The sequence below is a fragment of the Papio anubis genome, chromosome 6, assembly GCF_008728515.1.
Source record: "Papio anubis isolate 15944 chromosome 6, Panubis1.0, whole genome shotgun sequence".
NCBI lineage: Eukaryota > Metazoa > Chordata > Mammalia > Primates > Cercopithecidae > Papio > Papio anubis.
Window position 1 is genome coordinate 106,486,221 of NC_044981.1, and position 20,621 is coordinate 106,506,841.

At 36.1% G+C, this 20,621-nt stretch overlaps 2 long non-coding RNA genes across 5 annotated transcripts in view; one reads left to right on the forward strand and one right to left on the reverse strand.

Moving 5' to 3' along the window:
- Positions 1–9,720, forward strand: part of LOC103883930 — a 44,210-nt gene extending 34,490 nt beyond the window's left edge. Inside the window, exons 3-6 of the long non-coding RNA XR_002521698.2 lie at positions 933–1,504; positions 4,335–4,439; positions 6,413–6,692; positions 7,659–9,720. This is a non-coding gene — a long non-coding RNA (uncharacterized LOC103883930). The remainder of the gene's footprint in view (positions 1–932; positions 1,505–4,334; positions 4,440–6,412; positions 6,693–7,658) is intronic.
- Positions 1–20,349, reverse strand: part of LOC103883931 — a 114,654-nt gene extending 94,305 nt beyond the window's left edge. Inside the window, exon 1 of one of the 4 annotated variants that reach the window (XR_002521700.2) lies at positions 20,079–20,349. This is a non-coding gene — a long non-coding RNA (uncharacterized LOC103883931). The remainder of the gene's footprint in view (positions 1–20,078) is intronic. The other 3 variants (XR_004184386.1, XR_004184385.1, XR_002521699.2) reach the window with 3 other exon arrangements.
- Between the last annotated feature and the right edge of the window lie 272 nt (positions 20,350–20,621).

The following is a 20,621-nucleotide window of genomic DNA, read 5'->3' on the forward strand; positions in this document are numbered from 1 at the left end:
TTTGCAGTCACGCAGAATGCAAGAGCTGTGGAGGCACAGCTACCTCCACCTGGACTTCAAAAGTGGCAGAAATGTGTCATATGGGTGGAGCCGCTGCAGACAATCCACACTAGGGCAATGTCCAGTACAGCCATGGGAGTGGGGCCATCCCCAAGACCCCAGAACTGTAAAGCCACCAGTGTGCAACGCCAGCCTGAGACAGATGCAGGCATGAGACTCCGATCTGTGGCAGCTGCTGAGTGAGCTGAGCAAAATCATAAAGGTGGGGCTACTTGAGGATGTAGGTGCCCAGTGCCGAGTGCCCAGAAGGTGGCACATGGACACTAAAAGATTATTCTGGAGTCTCAAGATGTGATGTTGTTTGCCCTGTTGGCTTTTGGACTTACTTGGGACCAGTTACTCCTTACTTCTTGCCCATTTCTCCCTTTTGGAATGGGAATTCCAATCCTATGCCTGTCCCACCATCTTATTTTAAAAGCACATGATGCGTTTGATTTCACAGGCTTACAGCTGAAGCACTATTTACCTCCAGATGAATGCCTTGAGGCTCATCCATATCTGATTTAGATGAGACTTTGGATTTTTTTTTTTTTTTTTTTTTTTAGTTGATTAAGGAAGGAGTTAAGACTTTGAGGCTATTGGGATAGAATGATTATATTTTGTATGGAGAAGAGCACATGTTTTGGGTGCCAGGATTGAATATGTCTTGCAAGAAGCATATCTTGAAATTTAATTGCCATTGTAACAGTATTAACAGATGAAAACTTTAAGAGTAACTAGGCCATGAAGGCTCACCTTTCGTGAATGAATTGATGCCATTAACTCAGAGATGGGTTTATTATTGCAGGAATGAGTTCTTTATAAAAGGACAAGTTCAGTCCTCTTTTAACTCTCTCTCCTACCCTCTCTCGCCCTTCTGCCTTCTCCCATAGGATCACACAGCAAGAAGGCCTTGTACGATGCCAGCCCCTTGATCTTGGATGTCCCAGCCTTTAGAACTATGAGTCAATAAATTTCTCTTCATTATAGATTACCCAGTCTTGGGTTTTCTGTTATAGTAGCACAAAGTGGTCTAAGAAGACGATAACATTATATAACGTATAATATAAAACATAATACAGTGTTGAAACTTGTTTAGGCAGTAAGCTTATTAAAAAGCATGTTGCTTATTTTGACACCATTATCGCAACAAAGAAAATGACTAATTTGGTGATGTGCTCCAAGGAAAGGAGAAAGACTGGGAACAAGGTAGAGACCTTGCTGATAAATTGAGTGTACTTAACAATTCTCTCATGGAGTGGTGCCTATTATCAAATAGAGCCACACCCGAATACACATAATGCAATAATAGATGTAAGTTTACTGGTGGAAAACCCCAAAATATTTTTTCTCTAGTATTATCTTTGTTCTCAATTTTTGTCTACAGGCCCCAAGTTCTTTAGAACTCCATTCAGCCGGGCGTGGTGGCTCACTTTGGGAGGCCAAGGAGGGCGGATCATCTGAGGTCAGAAGTTCGAGACCAGTGTGACCAACATGGAGAAACTCTATCTCTACTAAAAATACAAAAGTAGCCTGATGTGGTGACACATGCCTGTAATTCCAGTTACTGAGTAAGGCAGAGGCAGGAGAATTGCCTGAATCCGGGAGGCGGAGGTTGCAGTGAGCCGAGATCGTGCCATCGCACTCCAGCCTGGGCAACAAGTGCGAAACTCCATCTCAAAAAAAAAAAAAAAAAAAAAAAACCATTCAAAAGTAAAGTAGAAACACTGTTTTGATGCGCCAAAAGACCAACTGCTACAACTTTGGTACCAAGGCCTGGAGACTTTGCTGAGTCTGCTCGTCCTGGAGTTTCACAGCCAGTATCCAAACAGGGAATATTTCTGATTTATGTGTTGCTAGGTAACTCATAATTATACAAGCAAAGAAGAAAGTTCAATATAATACAACTCTCATTGATTTTTTTTGGCTATGCTGTAAGAGCGTGATATTAATATATAGGAAAGAAATGTCCAATATTCCCCAAACATTTTGTTCCAATAAATACTTCTTAATATTTTGAAATCACCTGGTTGTTCTTATAGATCTTAGAGTATTTGAAGCACGTTTTTATTATGAATCATGATTTAGGCTCCTGATAGACAGTTTTGTGAGCATACTGACTTCTCTATAAATATTGCCAGCTCATTCAAACTAAGTGGAGCCAGTGAATAGATTTGTGGTCTTTTCCGTACAGACTTAGAAACTTCCCAGTTTTATTTTGGTCTAATTATAGGTTTTGACTTCTTCAGGGTACATAATCAAAGTCTGACCCCTAAACAAATCTAATAAAGCTATGCTTTAAAGGCCAAAGAAATAAACAGATTAAGTGTCATGGAGTTAGTGCAAATCCATGTATCTTTGCAGGCCAGGGGTGTTTTCTACCAGGTGAGGGCTGAAGGCAATGAGGCGGCACAGACATAATAAAAGTCTGATGCAGAGAGGATTTGAATACCAGCTAGAGTAGTGGAAACATGTTGTCAATAAAGGTCTCAGGTAAAGAAACAAAAAAAAAAAAAAAAAAGAGAAGAAATCGTAGTAACCACCTTGCAGTGACCAAAAAAATAATAATAATAATTGTCGGCATTATTCTGAGAATAAAGCAGTACTACGATGCTAAAAAGATGGTCTTCTTAAATTGCAATATGAATGACTGCACGTTAGAAGAGCATGTATTCTGGATCACTTTGTGAAACTTAGCTGTCTTGGGACACCAGGCGTGAAGGCAATGGGGCACATTGGTTGTGAGTTCTGGGTTCAGCCAGGGTGTGAATTCCAACTCCAACTCTCATTGACCTTGAGGATGTTATTTCAGTGCTTTGTGGTTTTCTCATCTGTATCTCACTGGGTTGTCAGAAAGATTATATATAATCGTGTATAAAGCTTGGCGTCTGGCCCATTAAATGCTAAAAAAAATAAAATAAAATAAAATAAACAAACCCAATAGTGTTATAATTAAAGAAACAGAGTGTTCAGCCTAACAAGACACACTTTCTTTATGTCCTTTCCTTCCCCAGAAGTAAGAGTAATTCACCTCCTTCAGGCCAGTTGCAGATTGCTTTGAGGCCTTGTATTTCAGAGGAGTAGTAGCTATTTTATTACCACACCTCTTATTTTCAGTCTTTCATTCCCCTTTAGTAAGTTTAGCTAGATCTTCCTTTCTTTTTCTTTCACATAATTGAAGTCAGCTACCAGAAATCATTGTGCCCATCACCCAGATTCTGTTTTGGTCAATTGCTTGCCATCTTCTTCTCTGTTTTGATATTAAGCACCTGGTCAAGAATCACATCTCCCTGGCCTTGTCAACATTACTGACACTTTCCTGCAGGCACCATTGGAAATGGGCCAACACAGTGTTGTTTTAGGCCATCATTTATCTAGCACTTGCCCTCAAAGATACAAACCTAAAGTTTAATCTTATGATATTAACCATGATAGATTGCAATCTCAATAATTTTTATTCTAACAATTAGATCTGCTATTCTTTGGACAGAATGACTTTCTTTTGGACCATCTTTTGGGCAGTCTTTTGGATGATAAGTAAGAAAGTTGTCAAGAAAATAAAAAACATACTCAAAACTCTATGGGGGAAGAAAACACACTAGGAAGAGCTCTCCGTCCTCGACGGCAGTAAAGAAAGTAAAGCTACATATTTCTAACACAAGTCTTCTGAATCCTCTCTTGTTTTACATAATTCATAGACCTGCTCTTTAGCATAGAATTTGTGGCCACGTACAAAGGTCACAGCTAGAAGAGTGCAAAATGTGTACATCTGAGGGCAGAAATTCTTTTTCCCCATTACTTATTTATCAAACAGGTTGATGTCAGATAGAAAGCTCTGGGTGTTCTTTTGCCTTTCTTCCTCCCATGCAAATAATCATCTCTGTGTCCTACCTTGTTAACCTTTTCTGTTTATTTCTATTTCCCTGCAACTCCTTAGTATAGTTGCCAGTTAATCACAAATATATTAAAAGATTTCTTTTTAATCTCGCAGTCTTCATTGCTTTGTGGTATCTATGTGAACAGTTGTGCCCTCGCTAAGAGAGTGTCCAATTACATGCACGGCAGGGAAAAGCAAGAGAGCAGCAGTTGACTATGCTTTTGTCTAAGGTATCAAATGTGAAAGCAAATTAGGTATCTAAAAATAAAAACTAAAATTAAGACTAATAAAATGGAGCTTTGACTTTTCTCATCACAGACTCATTTATACTTAATGACACAGACTGACTGCATAGGTAATTGTTATAATCTCCCTTGAAATGGATTTTTAAAAATGGCTGATCTATTCTTCTTTTCAGGACAGGTAAATGGATGCTAAGACAACAGAGAAATAAGAACCTTTTTGTGTGGTTATATATTAATTTGTTTGCAATATTGGCTTGCAAATAGAAGGCCAGAGAGAGGTGAGTTAGCCAGTGTTACTTAGACATGTAAGCATATAAATTCAATCAATCATACGTTATTTTGCTCACTGAGCTCAACATGCCAGATCAAATACATGAAACATCAGAAAAACACCACCAGGAATTCCTTTCCAAAAACCCAACCCATTTTGCTTTAAACAAACATAAAAAACACTACTTCCGTAATACAATTTATAGAACTCCTCTCTCTTTAGTTGTTTTACGTTTCCTCTTTCTGTTTACCGACATTCTAAGTTTCAGACACACAGTTTATTAATATCTCCTACCAGATGAATACTTCCTACCTTTTCCCTCCGCTAATTACACCTGTTCCTTTTTTACCCTTGCACCCTCTGGGCTGGAGGAGTTCCACCAGGTGGGTAGGAACTTAGCTTTTAAGGGATAATAGCGCCACCTGAAAGCTGGCACGGGAAATGATCTTATCCATTATCTTCCCCACCATATTCTTCCTAAAAATTATTTTTGTTCACATTTGCTAGCATGTTTTCTAAGCCCTTTCTAATTTACAGTTGTTGTCCTTCCCACTCCTAACTCAGAACCAGGGATAAATTTTAATAATCACAAGAAATAACACAATTGTACTCATGGAGTATTTATTTTCCTTGGGAAAACTCTAAGTTGTTTAAATTGTTCCCTTTTGAGTAATCATAATATGGCTTTATTCCCCTTATTAAGTGCTACATCTTCTTGCACTTTACATATATTAATTTAACTCATTTTGGTGGAATGAATTAAATGAGTAACTTATTTAATTCACATAATCCTCTCTTAAAATTATATAGAGAGACCTGTATTCAATTTCAATTTATTTCAAACTGTTGGGGGAAACCAAATATAGGTAAAATAATTTACAAAAGTATAAACCAAAAATAAAATTCTAAGCCCCCCATCTAATTGAATGGTCCCCTTTTCTTGGCGTAGGGAATTTCAAAGAAACCTAAAATAAAACTGGTTCAGGTCATGATGGGAAGGGCTGTGGGTGGGACGTGCGTCATTATTCTCATACCTTTAGATTTCAGGTACAGCTGACCAGTATTAATATTAAAACAGAGATCTTAAGAATAACAAAACAGACTCTTCGTAGCAATAATATACCAAATTCCAACCTGTCTTTAGTACAGGATCACATGACAGATAGAAGGCCCTGAAAACAAATCAAAATGTTTTACCCCAAAATATATGTATTTGACATATTTTTAATGGCCCTGCAAAGCTGTCTCTTGTGGAGGAAATTTACATTATGTAGAGAATCCCCTTCCCTTTCTAGATCTTTTTCTGTTCCTGATGAGATTAGCTGAGAGACTAGAGTGCCTTTTCAAGGTCTGAATAGAAAACATTTGCCATATATTGTTATTAAAGGTAGTCACATGTGAGACTTCATCTCCGTAATAAGAACCTTGTCCTCTACGACCCCTTATCTTAATCCAGACACTCCTTTCTACTGATTCCAGGTCTTTAGATAATAACTTAACTCTCAACCAATTGCCAATCAGAAAATCTTGGAACCTACCTATGACCTGTGAGCCCGCCCCCACTTCCAGTTGTTCTGTCTTTCTAGACCAAACCAAAGGATACCTCACATGTATTGATTGATATCTTTTGTCTCCTTAAAATGTATAAAACCAAGCTGCAAACCAACCGCCTTGGCCACATGTTCTCATGATATCTTGAAACTGTGCCTCAGGCACAGTTATGGTTACTTGTATTTGTCTCAGAATAAACCTCTTTAAATATTTCACACAGTTTGACCTTTTGTCGACAAAAGAAAACTAAATCATGCAACAATTCATACACAGACACATATATACACACAGAGAGAGAGAAATGGCTACCATAGTGACACAATTTGAAAGACAACTGTCTTCCGATGCCTAGTCTTACACTAAATAGGTTAACTTGCTGCTGCTTCTCATGAGTGAGTCAGTTCTAATTTGTCCTTTTGTATTCCTTAGATCCAGCACCACAGGGATATAAATCACCATTGACAAGTGGAGAACATATATGTGGAATCAGCACAGGAAACTGGCAAGAGCACTGGTTCCACTGCAGAAATTACACACAAGAGGAGTTATTTCTCTGTACTTTTATACATCAAACTAGAGCCAGTTCTTCCTCATTCACATTGAAACGCCAGGTTCGGCCTGAGTAATGTTGCCATGTGGGCCTAAAAACTTCTGCAAAAATTCGATGGAAGTAAAAATCACACAAGTTCTCATCACACTCCTCCATGTGGTATCAATATTTTTAAAGAAAACATTTATATACATTTTATTTATAAACCACTATTCTAAGAGTTATAAGTCTATAAAGCTTCCATTTGGGCACAAATGTAATCTCCCAAGAAATAGCAGCTCTCTAAGCTAAAAATAAGAGAGAATATTTTTGAAGAGAGAGGAGTCTCAGGTTCCTTGTGAGGGAACTCAAAATATTTCACCCCAAAATATGGCAATCTGAGTCTTTTAAGTTAAAACTTCATAGAGATCAATAAGCACTAGAGGAGAGTTTTCCCCTATCAACATAAAGACAGGACTGACTCACCCAGGAGAACAATTGTTCTTGTTCCTCTCCCTAGTATCTCATTATTCACTACAGGAAAGAAGACCAAAATGTAAGCACACTTGAACAGACCCTTTTTCAGGATAATGACTGTCTTGAATGATTATTTAAATTCCAAAGAGAAGTATTTACAAGTTAATTTCTGTTCCAGTTATTTTCCCTAGTAATCATTTATTGCACATCAGTAGAATTCCTCTTCCCACCCTCCCAAAACCTGTTCTGCCAGGATCCAAAGCCTTCATTCTTTCTGTAACCTCAAGATAGTATATCAATTTCTGTACCTCACTGGGAAGTTGGGTCTTCATTTTGAAGGCTGCCATATATACACATTAAATAAATTTGTATGTCTTTTCTCCTATTAGTCAATCTTCCTCTTGTCAGTGATTTTCAGTGAACCTTGACCCCAACGTTTGCCTTCAGTAGCATGTTTGTTTGAAGGTGGATCAACCCAACCCACTCATTATTATTTTTTCACAGTGTGGGGATTTGTCAGGACTAGGTGAAAAGCAGATATATGGGGGAGTCAGGAACATCTTTGGTGTAGAGGAATTGTTTTTTTATTAATTACTATTGACAGCTGTGATATCCAAAATAATCCATTGGCAGAAAGTATCCTCAGAACAATCTATATGCTTTCTGTAGGAATAGGAGGAAAAGGAAGTTGTCATGTCAGGATATGTGCCTTGATTCCAGCAACAGGAGACACTGACTTGAAGGAAGAAGTGACGGAATCTGCGTTAGAGGAGTAAAAGCTTCTTTTTTCACACGAAGGCCAACCCTTAGGAGAAGCATCTTACAGGGATTCCTCTCTGACCAACGCTCTACTGGGAAAAGCGACTAGTAATTTAATGAATATTCAGTTTTGTTCTTGGGACTTCATCCTTCTTATAATGTGGGTAATCAGTTCATCTAGTTCTGACATTTAGATTTCTCCTTTCAGTTCTTTTTTTCTCTAGAATCTACTCCCTGTGAAGAGCACAGTTGGATCTGGTGAGCTGTTCATTGGTGGCCTCCAGCCTGCTGACTCTAAATATCTGGCATCTTCTAAAGATGATTTTAAGACACCAGATCTCTTTTAACATGGCTAAACCTTTAAAGAACTGTATATTTTCCTTCCATTTAGTCAAACTTGTATAGCAAGCTATATAGCAAGCTTTTTTCCTCCTTACTCTCTCCATACAGTAGACTTTAACTGAATGAAACTTCTGTTCCAGAAAAGAAAGAGCTCAATACAATTTCCATGTTTTACAGTGCCATCATTAACCAAGAAAATGCACAGATACTAGAAGTGGTACTCATGATTTCAGGCCATGTAGCCACAACTTGTGTAGACTTTTTGAAGAACACTGAGCATAAGTCTGAGGTAGTCCACAGTCCCTGATGGCCCTGAAGTCCACCTCAAAGCTGCCTTGGGTTAGGTTCCTATTGCCCTCTGCACTGCCTCAGACCACAAAGATCCTCCAGGAAACAAACCTGCACATTCATGTTTTCCTTATGTTTGTTTTTCAGAATTGATACATAATAATCATACATGTTTATGGGGTACAATATGATTACTATGCTAATTAATTTATTACACAATAAACTTGTATGCTTTGCTTTGTGAAGTATCTATCCAAGTCTTTTCGCGATTTTTCCCCTTGACTTTTAAATTTTTTTTTATAATTTCAGGCTTATAAAAAAGTTGCAAGAATAATACATGGAATTCCCATAGGACTTTTACCCAGATTCAATAATTGTGTATCTGTTGACCCATTTTCCTCTTCCTTTGCTCCTTTCTCTCTTATTCTTCCCCTTCCTTCACCTTCTGGTTCTCTCCTTTTGAAATAAGAAATATTAGGACCTTTTACCACCACCCCCTATACTTTACTTTCTAAGGAACATGAGATCTCTTCAATAAGGAAAGTGTAATTATCAAAATCAGAAAATATAATTTAATGCTAATACAATACATTTTCTAATCCACAGTGCATTTTTAAATTTGTCAATCTTCCCAATAGTATCTTTTGTAGAGAGACATGAATATACATACACATACATATTTTTACAACAGATATTATGTATACACATTTACCAGTCCAGGATCTAACTGAAGAGCATGCATTACATCTACAGTTCCTCAGCCTCTGTCATGACCTTAATGTTTTGAAGTATATCATACAGATATTGTGTAGAATATGCTTCAATCTAGGTTTATTTCATATTTCCTCACTATTACATTTTGATTATATCTTTTCCTCAGGACTGCCACTGAAATGTTGTGTTCTTCTTATTGAATAATATCAGGAGCCATGTGATGTCGATTTGTCGCCACATTGTTGACAATAACTTTTATTGCCCGGTTCAAGCGGTAACTGACAAGTGTCTCCTCTATAAAGGTACTATTTTCCTTGTTAAGTAAACTATTTATGGGAGATACTTTGAGACTACATAAATATCCCATACATCATAAACTTCTCACCTAATACTTTTAGCATTAATTGATCTCATCACCACTTTGATATCGCATACTTTCTGTATTAGTCCATTCCCACACTGCTATGAAGAAATACCCAAGACTGAGTAATTTATAAAAGAAAGAGTTTTAAGTGATTCAGTTCCACATTGTTGGGGAGGCCTTAGGAAACTTACAATCATGGCAGAAGGCAAAGGAGAAGCAGGCACCTTCTTCACAGGGCAGCAAAATGAAGTGAGTGCAAGCAGGGGAAATGGCACACACTTATAAAACTATCAGATCTCATGAGACTCACTGTCACGAGAACAGCACGGGTGAAACTGCCCCCATGATCCAATTACCTCCACCTGATCCTGCTCTTGACATATGAGGATTATGAGGATTATAATCCTCCTAATATGGGGAAACAGCCAAACCATATCACTTTCCTTTGTGGAATATCTTTCCACATATAGATAGATACTTCACAAAGGAAAGCTATGACTTATGAATCTCTGAACCCATTACCCTTTTGATATTCATAAGTCAGCATTCATTTGTCCTTTCTCCATTAATTTACTTTTGCATCTTGGTAAAAAATTAATGGCTCCTGTATATGAGCAAAAATTAATAGGTCCTCTATGTTTATTTCGGAACCCTATTTTGATCCAATAATCAATTGGTTATCAATTCACCAAAATCACACTGTCTAAATTACAGTAATTGTATAGTAAGTCTTGAAATGGGATAGTATAAACTGTACAGTTTTGTTATTCTTTCTCAGCATAGTTTTGACTATTCTTGATTGTTTCTGCATATAAATTTTAGAATCAACTTTTCAATATCTACCAAAGCCTGGTGAAAGTATAACAGGCATTATACTTCAATTAGGAAAGAATTCACATCTTATTGAGTCTTCCAATCCATGAACATGGAATAACTCTTCATCAATTTACATCTTTTAAAATTTCAGCATTAATTGTAGATTTAGTATTACAGTATTGCATGCACGCATATTGAATATTTTTAAATTATTTTATATTTTTCACTCTATTGTAAATGATATTTTAAATTTCATTTTGCAATGCTCATTAATTGCTCTGTAGAAATACATTGAAATTTGCCTTTAGGTTTTGTATCCTGTGACTTTGTTAAATTCATATATTTATTAGGATTTTCTTCTCACCAAACCAGTCTGTGAACAAAGACAGTTTTGCTTTTTCCTTTTTGATGTATGCGCCTTTTATTTATTTTGTTTCTGCTTCACTGCACAGGTTAGAGTCAACAGTTTAATGTTGGATATATCATAATTGGTGGAAATGTACATCCTTGCGTTACTCCTACTCCTGAGGAAAGCGTTCATTGTTTGACCATTTTGTTAATGTCAGGCTGTAGGCTTTTCACATTTTAAAAATTAAATTGAGGAAGTCACCTTCTATTCTGGTTTGCTGAGGGGTGTTTTTGGCAAGAAAATATCAGATTACTGAGAATTTAATCATGATTTCCAAATGTTCTGAAACTATATGAATGTAGCAAATGCCATTTAATGCATTGCGTTTAGGTACATGTAACCTCTTCCTGTATAATATGGAAATGTGCATATTTTGTAAGTCCTCACAGATTTAAGAGTAGAGTAACATTTTAATTCATTTCCAGATAAACTTTCTCAAATCCAAAAAAACAAAAGAAAGGAAATCAAAATAGAGAGGGTTTTTTTAATCATGAAGGGGTATTAAATATTATCAAATACTTCTTTGTCATCTGAGATGATATCATGACTTTTTAAAAATTCTGATAATGTAACAAATTATATTAATTGATTTTTGAATGTTAAATTAACCTTGCTGTCCTTGGATGAATACTAATTTATCATAATATATTATTCTTTTTATTAGACTATATTTGATTACTCATATTTTGTTAAGAACTTTTATACTCATTTTTATGATGGATATTGGTCTTGTACTATGTTTATCCTGTTTTATTATCAGGTTTATGCTTATCTCACCCTTTATTTTCTGAGTGAGTTTGTGTATGATTGTGATTATTTCTTCCTTAAATGTTTGGCTTGGAATATTCTATGTAGGAAGGTTTTTAATTATGAACTCAACATTCTAACAAATATAGGTGTGTTCAAAGCTTCTCTTTCTTCTTGTGTCAGTTTTGGTAATTTGTGACTCTCAAGGTATTTACCAATTTTTACCAAGTTATCAATTTATTGGTATAAAGTTGTTCACATTCCCCTAAATATTCTTTAATCTCTGTGGGCTCCATAGAAACATACCTGTTCATTCTGATATTGTAATCTGTTGTTCTCCCTTTCTCTTTACAAACTCTTTCTTTTGACCTCTCCCCTCCCTTTCTCCTCTCCTTCTCTCTCTTTCTTGACCAGTTTTGCTATGGGCTTATCATTTGAAAAATTATTTTCCAAGCACTAACTTTTGTTTTTGTTGCTTTTCTCTATTATTTGTCCATTTTCTATTTCACTATTTCACTGATTGTTGCTAAGAGCAAAATCTTAATTATGCCATTCCTCTGCTTACTTTATTTCTAATTTGTATTCCTTTTTCTAATTTATCATGTTGATAACTTAGATTGTTGACTTTAAGGTTTTATTCTTTTGGAATGTAAGTCTTTAAAGCTATCAAGGCCCAACTAATCATTGCTTTAGCTGTATCCCAAAAATTTCACTATAATTCAGTATAAAATATTTTCTAAATAATATTGGGATATATTCTTAGTGCCATGTGTTATTTAAATTGTGTTTCTTAAACTCCAAATATCTAGGATTTTCCTGATATATTTTTGTAATTGATTTCTAATTAAATTCTGGTTGAAATAGAAAACTTATTGAGGGACACTGAAATCCTTTGGTGTTATCATTTGTATTAATTTAGCGAATGTTCTATTTGCATTATACCTGGAAAGAATGTGCCTTCTGTAGTTCTTGGGTACAGAGTTCAAAATATGTAAATTATGTTAATCGGTTTATAGTGCTGTTCAAGCCTGTTACATTGTTTCTAAATGTTGTCCATTTGTTCTGTCATTGCCTGGAAGAGGAGTATTAACTTCAACTGTAATTGTTGGTTCATTCCTACCTTTTTAATCTCATTTTTTCTTCCTTTTTGAATCTCTGTTGTTAAGTTTTAAGATTGTGATGTCATTATGATAAATTTATTATTTTATTATTTTAAAAATTCCTCCTTATCACTGAACTTTATGGAATATTTCTTGTTTTTTAAATTCCTGAGCATCATAAAATATCTATTTCTGTCGTGTATGAAATATTTATGTTTGTCTATAACATTTTTTGATGTGTAATTTATCTGATATTAACATAGGCACTTTAACATTTTTACTATTGGTGTTCTTTTTCTATTCATTTACTTACTTTTTTTTTTTTTTTTTTTGAGACAGAGTCTTGCTCTGTCGCCCAGGCTGGAGTGCAGTGGTACGATCTCAGCTCACTGCAAGCTCCACCTCCCAGGTTCACGCCATTCTCCTGCCTCAGCCTCCCAAGTAGCTGGGACTACAGGCACCCGCCACCAGGTCTGCTAATTTTTTGTATTTTTAGTAGAGACGGGTTTTCACTGTGTTAGCCAGGATGGTCTCAATCTCCTGACCTCATGATCCACCCACCTCGACCTCCCAAAGTGCTGGGATTACAGGCATGAGCCACCACGCCCAGCCTCTATCCATTTACTTTAAACCATCTTAGTATTAAACCATTCCTCTTACAAATAGCATACAGCTGGATTTTGATATTTTTTAATCCACGCTGTCTGTGCCTTTATATCAGTTTATTTATTACATTTACATATAATGTAATTGTTGACAGGTTTAAGTCTACCATCTTGCTGTTTGTTTTCAACTTATCCCCTCTGTCTTTAGTTCTTTTGTTACTCCTTTCCTACCTTCTTTGGGATAATTCATTTATTTTTATTATTTCATTTAATCTCTTACTGACTTTTTAGTTACGTATTTTTTCTTTTTTTCAAATTTATTGTAATGTTCCTTTAGGAATTACATTATATATTTTTAACTTATCATGTTCTATTTTCAAATAATATCATATTCTTTCATAAAGTATATAAGAGAGTTCCTTTATTCCTGTGTAAAAACCTTGCAGTTGTGTAATTTTATTGACCCCTCTGTTCTTTGGTATGCTCCTATTGTCATATATATTAATGTTTTACTTCTACGTTTGTGGAAAATCCTAAATTCATTGTCATGTTTCTATATTAACAATCAATCACCTTTTAAAGATATGATCAAAATGAAAATAATTATTTTATATTTATCACAATATTTGCCTTTTTTTAAATTTTATCTTGTAGTTCTCAGCTTCTATTTAGTATCATTTTCTTTCCGTCTAAAATTTTTTTTTTGCATTTTACATAGTGCAGATCTACTTGTGACATTCACTCAACTTTTGTCTCTCTGAAAGTATCTTTATTTCATTCTCAGATCTTGAAAAAGAGTATTGCTTCATATAGAATTCACTATGACTATTTTTTCCTACGCCTTACACATTGTCTTCAGGCCTCACTTGTGTGTTATATACTACTGGCCATTTTTCTGATTGCTGTTCCCCTATATGCACATTATGCCTTCTTCTCAGACTGCCTTTAAGTTTTTCTCTTTATCTTTGGTTTTAAAAATTTGATTATGATGTGCTTCGATGCTATTTTCTTTGTGTATTTCCTGCTAAAGATCATTGACTTTCTTAGATTATGGGGTTTTGAGGTTTCCTTTGAATTTGGACAAACTTTTGTCATTATTCTTCAAATAATTTTTTCACTCCAATTGCACTTTCTTGTCTTTTAGAATTTTAGTTTCATACAAGTTAGACCACTTTATAATATACTACAGGCTACTGGATTTCAGTCTATTATGTAAAGGCTTTTTTCTCTCTCTCTGAATAATTTGTATCATTTCAAATTTGTAAAATTTGTATAATTGATAATTTGTAAAACCTCAATTTGCATAATTTCTATTGCCCTGTTGTTACAGTTATCAATGTATTGCCTCCCAGATTTAAATTTACGTCTTAATAGCCACTTTGTAAAAATGGATGGAAGTCTTGTAAGCATTTCTCACTTAGGATATTATTAAGCTTCTCAGTAAATGGTGCTTAAAGGGCACTCAGAAGTAAGGGGCTGTATTAGTCCGTTTTCATGCTGCTGATAAAGACATATGCGAGTTGGGAAGAAAAAGAGGTTTAACTGGACTTACAGTTCCACATGGCTGGGGAGGTTTCAGAATCATGGTGGGAGGCAAAAGGCTCTTCTTACATGGTGGCACCAAGAAAATATGAGGAAGAAGCAAAAGGGGAAACCCTGATAAACCCATCAGATTTTGTAAGACTTATTCACGATCACGAGAATAGCACGGGAAAGACTGGCCCCCATGATTCAATTACCTCCAGTTGGGTCCCTCCCACAACACATGGGAATTCTGGTAGATACAAATCAAGTTGAGATTTGGGTGGGGATATAGCCAAACCATGTCAGGGCCTTCTCTTGTTGGTTTGATTGCTGCACAATTGGTCAGGGGTGCAAATGTTGTGCTCTGCCCTAGCCATGTATCCAAAACATGCAATCTATCAGTAATTTTGCAATCCCAGCTCAGCGTGGTTATCACCTTCCCATAGCCTTTCCACTATGCTCCAAACTTTCAACTGCATCACAACCTGACTCCTTCTGTGTGCCTTCCCCTGTATCTTTCCCCGACTTCAGAAGTTTATTTCTGTGAACTTCTCAATGCAGATACTGCATACTCAAGGCCATCCAACCGCAGAAGCATCCCAATTTCCTCTGTGCATCAGCTCACTGCTACAGCTCACTTATTCTCTAGAGGTGTATTTCCCATAGCTCTCCAGATTAAGACGCCAGATTTACTGTAAGCACCTTCTCACCAGCTGTGGGTTACCTGCATTCTAGATGGTTGCTTCCCAGTTGCTTGGTGACTGTGGACCAGTTTTGGCCTAGGAAACCCAGAAAACTGATCTGCTATCCAGATCAGGCTGCACCTCTACCTTTTCCAACAACATCTAAACCTCAGCTTCCAGGAAAGCTCTGCCTTTCAAATTTGTCCTTTTTTTCTCTACCTTCCCTCAGTCCTAGGTGACCCTTTAGAATTATTTTACACTTTATAGTCTTCTATTGATTTCTGTCTTTTCACTAGACTGACTGATACACCTGTTTTCAAGTTCATTAATCTTTCTTCACTGGTATTCAATCTGGTGTTAAATCCACCCAGTGCAATTTTTATTTCATATTTTGTATATTGAAATGCTAAAATTTCAATTGTCATGAGTTTTATTTCTTGCTTGGGATTTCCTCCCTATTTGTTTATTTCCTATTTTCCTTTACTTCTTTATTTCTGCTTCTTTGTAAACAACTAGAAATTTTAAGAATGTGGAATATGTGGAATATTGTTGGTGCTATATATTTAAAGTTCTGCATTATATTGTTTTCATTTAAAGAATGTAGTCTTTTTATGGCATGCTTTATTCTCTTGAAATTTACTTGGGGCCTTTAGTATACCGTATGTAGGGCTAACATAGTCCTACTCTTAAGTTATAACTTTTTGTTGATCTCATTCTCCACTCTGGCTACTCTTTTGGAAGCATTTGTCTGTCAGCATTATCCAAACTCTTTATGGTTTTTTTTCAGTTCATAGCCCCAAACGCTTGTTCCCTACTAGACATCAGCATTCCACAACATGCTCAACTTAGTATCTGGCCAAAAACTCAAAAAATTTCATGACATTTTCTTGGGTTCCTTTCCCCACAACATCCTTCTCTCTAGGAACTTGCCTTCAATAGACACCTCATCTACCTCAATACCATGCTCTACTTCCTCTGTCCAGAGAGACCGTTGTTCTCGATTTGGGTTCAATTTCTTGTGCTGGGTTTAAAAAGAACCCCCAGAAGAAAATCTGTAGTCAATGTTGAGCACATCTTTCGCATTTTCATTTTTTCAAAAATCACAACCTGACTACCTGAAAATGATTGTTTCATACATGCTGTTCAGTTTTGTAGAATTTTGTAAAGGTAGGTAAGCCCTATTCCAGTATTTATATATAGCCAGAACTTGAAGTTATTATCTTCTTTTAAAATGAATTTGTGTTTATGTGTTTTAGATTTCATACTGCCAAATAAAAGGTACATAGTAAAACATTTGGAAAAACAAACAGAAAAGAGGAAATCATTTGTAATTCTAACATTCATAGGTAACTACTGCTAACATTTTTATTTCTGTCATATATATATGTATATATATACAGAAGTATACGTAAGTAAAACTGGATTCGTATATTACATAATACCTACTGTTTTTATAATCTCTTTTCCCACTCCAACATTATTATGAACACTTCCATGTCATAAAATAATTTTCCACAACCAATAAGACAACATCATTTTTAGGCAACAAAATCTTTCCTGAAATGTGAACACCACCAATAGAATTATAAATGGCTCCATGTCAGATAAAACTCTGAAGTTTTTCTCCAAATTTGAAAAAGAAAGAATTCCAAGTGAATCAGTCTATAATTTATATATACCTGTTTTGTTTTTCTTCCTGTTAGATCCAGTATTTCCTGTTAGCTTTGCACTCTAATTGCATTTGGAAAATTAAGCTAAAAACATTGTAATTGAGTAATTTCTGATGTCAGACTGATAAAACTGTAAAGGCTTATGGTACACAGTTACATACATCCAACAGCCTTTTTGGGTTCATTGCCTAAGTTATGGTAGTTTCTTCCAAAATCATTAAAAAAAACCACAACAGCAACTCTGCAACATAACTGAAGCTTTAAAGAGAGGAAGCTTTCCTCAATTCAGAAGCAATAAAAGATCAGTCCGCTTCATGGCTGTCTGCTTTAAAAAATTTTTTAGTGACTGGAAAATATCGGCTTTCTCTCCTTTTGTCTTCCTTTTTCTTGCATACATACGTGCATAGACTTAGATGCTAAAACCTCAGCCAATAGGTTTTTATCTAAATCCACATTTTTTCAATGTTTATAGGAAAGTAGAAATGAAAGAGTTCTGATGCTTCACTGTGCAGAAGCCACCTCTGAGCTAATTTCACAGGCAAGACCACAGCTGCTGTTCACCCACCTTTGAATTGGCTCAATATATCCTGTCTATTTGGGTGGATGTTATTGACTTGCCTCATTTGTCTGTGCTAACAGGATCTTCTTGGAGAAAGAAATAGAAGAAGAGAAGTGGGGATGGAAAAAATAAGCAAAATAATAATAATAACTTGAAATTGCTACACAGATCCAGCAGGCTATTCCCCCATGGGTCTCTGTTTTGATTCTATTATTTTGTTACCATAAATCTGTGTGGCTCTCCTGCTTCGTAAGTTACTGATTACCTTAAAGAAGAAATTCGGTTTTGCTCATATGGACATGCCCAATACCCCCATCACCCTATTCTCCCCACTTCAGTTGAAGTAATCTGACTTTTCTTCAAGAGCTTTCTACTCATTCCATTTTTATTAATGGTATTTTTGCTCCTGAGCACATTCTTTCATACAAGGACTGCATATTTCATCATTTAATTTTGCTTTGCACAAAGAAAATATTAACCCAAATTAATGAAAATGACATAATGCATCATCCAACTTTAAGGAAGTCTCCATTGACTCAGGCAAAAGACTCATATTTTTGTGGTGAAGATTAAATTTGTCAGAGATTACTGCCTGCTCAACCATAAATCAGACTATGACAGGCACAGGCTATCAAATCCATGACATCATATTATTTCCCATTGTAAGCTGTGACTGAAACCCAGTGTTTTAAAACATATTCTATAGGCTCTGATTAATTCTTGACATAGAATCAGAATTTAATCAATCATTTTACTTATACTGTCTTTTTAAAAAATTTGATATGAATGATTTTTTATTTAATATATTACACATACACACACGTGTTACAAACACAAACACAATAATGACCACATTTGTGTCACCTAGATGATAGCTAGAATCACCTGCCCTTTACCATATATATGATATTGATTACAGCACATACAGAAGAGATTGGTTACATGTTACCATTCATAAGTTATGAGAAAGGTCTATGTACTTCTTAAGAACTCGGCAAACTCCTAGAAAAGTTAGGATTTGGTGGTCACCTCTGTTTTGGCAAATTTCTTCTATTTTACCATTTTCCCACTCTACACATACAGTGCTGCACACCCAGAAGTCATTTGTGGACAGCTCGGTTCTTCCCTTCCCATTCCTCAGTGTCAGAGACCCAGAGGTCTCCTTCTGACACCTTCCCTCCTCCACCTCCATTTAATCCCTTGGTGAACTTATCTTGTACACGTCCTTAAATATCATCCATGGGCTAATGCATTGGTTTTGTATGCTGCTGTCATAAATTGCCACAAACTTGATGGCTTAAAGCAGCGGAAATGTATTCCCTTACTGTTCTGGAGCCCAGAAGTCCAACGTCAGTATCATTGGACTGAAATCAAGATGTCAGTAGGGTTGCCCTATCTAAGGAGGCACTAGGGAAAAAGCTGTTTGTTTTTCATTCGGCTTCTGGGGTCATCAGCATTCCTTAGCTTGTGGCTGCATCACTGCAAGCTCTGCCTCTGGAGTCACGTTGCCTTCTCCTCTTCTGTGAGTGAGAACTTCCCTCTGCCTCTTACAAGGACACTGGTGATGGACTTTAGTGTCTCCCAAAATAATCCCAGATAATCTCTTCATCTCAAGATCCTTAATTTATTCACATCTGCAGAAACACTTTTTTTCTTAGAAAATAGTATTTACTGGCTCCAGGGTTTAAGACCTGCTAGTTCAAGGGAGAAGGCATGTATCTTACTAGAGCTGATAACTCAGAAATACATACCTACATTCTCATGTCTCAACACTCAAATTAAACAAAGCCATACTCCCTCTGGTCTCTTATGACACTTCTCTGATCTCGTTCCCCACCATCCACCCACAGGTTCACATGTCCAGGCAGGCTGGATTCTCTGCTGCTGTATTCTCAGGGACTTAAAATTTGCTTCCTTATTCAGGTCTGTGCTCGAATGTCACCCTCACTGAGAAGTTGCCCTAATGACCTCATCTCCTTCTATGTCTCCCCACCGTCTCTGTCTTTTCCTCCTCCTCTTCTCCCTCATCCCTTCACTTTTCCCATCATTATTCTCCATTCCTTATGTGCCTCCTCTTCATACAAAATCACTTCCATCTCTAAGAAGAAACAACACACAAAATATGCAAAAGAGGCATGTGACTGTGATCAGAACAATAGAATATAGTTATTTCTGTCTTATTGATAAACCAATCATCATATAATATTTTGTGCAGCCATAAAGGTAAAATATGTATTACAAAAACAAGTCACAGGTAATCATTATGAGAAGTAATACAGTTTTTCCCAGTCTCTTTTTAAAATATTTCTGCACTAAAAGAGTTAGCCCTAGACACAACTGAAGAAGATTAAAAAAAAAAAAAAAAAAGTGTGTTTTAGGTACCTAGTGTCTCCCTTTTCTGAGTTCTTTCTTCATCTCTTCTCCCACACCTCAAGCCTCCTGCTAAGAAATCTTCTTAATTAAATACCCCTTTCTTTTAAAAATAAATAAATAAACACAAGAAACTTACTGAAAATAGCAGTTCCAGCTACATAATTTGTGGGGTCTGGTGCAAAATGCATATGTGGGGTTCCTTGTTAAAAGTCTCAAGAATTTCAAGATGGTGGCAGTGGAGCATTAAACCAACTGCCAAAGCCTTCTAAGCAAGGCATTATGGGACTGCAGGTCATAGGGCCAAGAAGTCAGGCCTAGACAAGAGGCTGTTTCATGAATACTCCTTAAGAACTACCTTTTTATGTTACTTTGTGTTTTTTAACTTTCCATTTTGAAATAATTATAGATTCACAAAAACTTAGAAAATTAGAGCAGAGAGGTCTCCCTCTAATCTGTACCTTGTTTGTTTTTTCACTACGATTTTTTTTTAGAGGCATAAGCCCAGGGAATAATTATTCTTCCTGTTGAGTTTCAGGCACCTGAAGTCTGATGAACTGATTCTAGTTCCCATGACACATTGGGCTCCAGAGGCCTTCCTTGACCAACACATAGTGAGTGGTGCTCTTTCCTTGTGCTTCTAGAATATCCTGATCTTACTTTTTCAAAGCATATGTCAGAC